This window comes from Octopus bimaculoides, chromosome 12 (assembly GCF_001194135.2).
Source record: "Octopus bimaculoides isolate UCB-OBI-ISO-001 chromosome 12, ASM119413v2, whole genome shotgun sequence".
NCBI classification, from domain to species: Eukaryota; Metazoa; Mollusca; class Cephalopoda; order Octopoda; family Octopodidae; genus Octopus; species Octopus bimaculoides.
The window spans coordinates 53,203,577-53,205,992 of record NC_068992.1 but is presented as its reverse complement, the minus strand read 5'-3'; the positions used below and the strand labels follow the sequence as shown (position 1 = coordinate 53,205,992).

The window sequence follows — 2,416 nt, the reverse complement described above, 5'->3', positions numbered from 1 at the left end:
ATATATAGGTATATATATGTTTGAGTGCATGGGTGAATGAATGTATATTTATATGTAATTACAAGCATGAAGACATACATTTTGTCTGTTTCTGTGAATGATTTTTTTTTACAAACCCTCACTTGTAATATTACTAGAACGAATGCATGCGCAGTTAAATATATTTCAGAATACAATTCAGGAAGGAAACAAAATATCGTCATAGATATATAAAAGAAAAATATTATCTTTAACTTCACTGTGTCAGGTATCTGCTATATGAAATTATCGGTAAAATGTATTGAAAAGAAGAGGAAGTATTTTCAAACATCTCAATAGCAATACATACATGTGCGTAGAAGTAAGTTGAATAATATTATATAAAACATTTGCCTTAGAGCTACGTAATAAGTCATTTTACTGTGGCGGCGTTCCTATGAATAAAAATATAACTTCAATAATTCAAACAAATTATGTATGAAAGCTTAACCTGATAAGTGTGAAATTATTTGTTTCGTGTTCTCTTATGAATATGTTCTCGTATTCATACATATATGTATGTGTGTATGTGTGTGTGTGTGTGTGTCTGTGTGTGTGTGTGTGTGTGAGTGTGTGTGTGTCTGTGTGAGTGTAGATATATATACATATATAACATATATAATCATACATATATATGCATATGTGTATATTTGTATATCTCTCTTATACATACATACATGCACACATATATGAATAGGTGTATATATATATATATATATATATATATATATATATATATATATATAAGTATATACGTATATGTTGGCATGTATCTGTATCTATGGGGAGGGAGAGTGATAGAAAGTGTTAGATAGATCTAATCTGTGTGACATTTGCGAATTTTAATGTTGTCTTCTATTAATGGTTTAATTTATTTTTAAAAACCACCTCTGACTGTCGACAAAAACATTTTGCCCTTTAACTTTACATGTGCATGTAAACACTCAACAGTAAGATTAGAAGTAAACTAAAAATAATTAATAGGACATCTTATAGTTGCATATTCTGCACTCTGGAAATCTGGAAATTCTTTCCACTTAATCTAGATAGATGTATCTAGAGACAGATTCCCCTTATATCTCTCTTTATATATACATACATACATACATACATACATATATATATATATATATATATATATGTTCAATGATGAGGGAGTGGGTATCATAACACCACACAGAGTGGAGATTCACCAAAAGATCATCACATTTTCTTATTACTTCGTTTTCATAATACATGGACATCACATGGATTTTAAGTAAGCCAACTGTTCTGGGTACTGAGCAACCGATCCCGATCAAAGTTGACCCAAAACAAGGGCTTCCACAGTTCGTTACTTGTATTATTTCTTTCTCCGATGTGAATCTCGCCATTGTTAGAATTCTTATGAGAGTACGGTGATTGTCTTCGGCTGTCGATGAATTGCGAATTTTTATTTTCTTCAGAGATTTCATGACTGATGTAGAATTGGGAAATATTGTTTTCTGAATGAAGGAATATTGTGGTTCCTAGGATTATGTGTCACCACGTATGGAATATTTACGTGTAGCAAAAATAAAAATAAATAAATAAAAACGAAGACGTGGTTAGCTCTCCCCTTGACAAGGACGGAAGAGATTGATTGATCTTTCTCATTCATATGGGCATTGCTCTATACTTGGGATATTTCATTAAACATTCTAAAACCGAAATAAAAGGGAAACAGCGAACACTATTACAAAATAATAACTTCCTCTTTATGCATTCGCCCAGAATACGTATGTGTATGTGTCTGTGTTTGTGTGTGTGTTTGGACGTGTGTGTGTGTGTGTGCGCGCGCGCGTGTGTTTGTCTTTGTGCATATGCACATATATAATTTAGCAGGTTATATTTCAGTACTGGCGCAAACTAATAAATTAGCTTTGTTATGTGTAATATATCTCAGTGAATAATTCCTCGCTATTTATCAAACAATAGTTATTATGACCTTTGAAATGTAGTATCCTGGTAGTATTGACAATATCAATAATGATTCATTGATCTAATCGAATGTACTTTTAGATATTACAAACTAAAACATGGGATAGCATTCGGCAAACTTAGAAGGTCAGAAATAAATGTTATATGCAAAGCATCGCACATAAAATGGCGAAACTGTTAATCTTCCACTTTATACCCATTATTTTCTAAATTAAAGTTAAATTGTGATTATAAATATAAATAAAAATATAAAAATGTTATATAGATATAAAATTCAGTCTAAATATGAACAAATATGAACTGAATTATTCTTAAAATAAATTGTTTACGGATATACTCTGATATTAATTCCGTTAAGGAACTTGATGCATATACATACATACATACATACATTACACACACACACACACACACACACACACACACACACACACACACA

At 30.9% G+C, this 2,416-nt stretch overlaps 1 non-coding gene across 1 annotated transcript; it reads left to right on the top strand.

Annotated features, from left to right (window-relative positions):
* The first annotated feature begins 1,581 nt into the window (after window positions 1-1,581).
* On the top strand, window positions 1,582-1,699 carry LOC128249232 (U6atac minor spliceosomal RNA). The gene has a single exon (XR_008265345.1). It is a non-coding gene; the product is annotated as a U6atac minor spliceosomal RNA (small nuclear RNA).
* The last annotated feature ends 717 nt before the right edge of the window (window positions 1,700-2,416 follow it).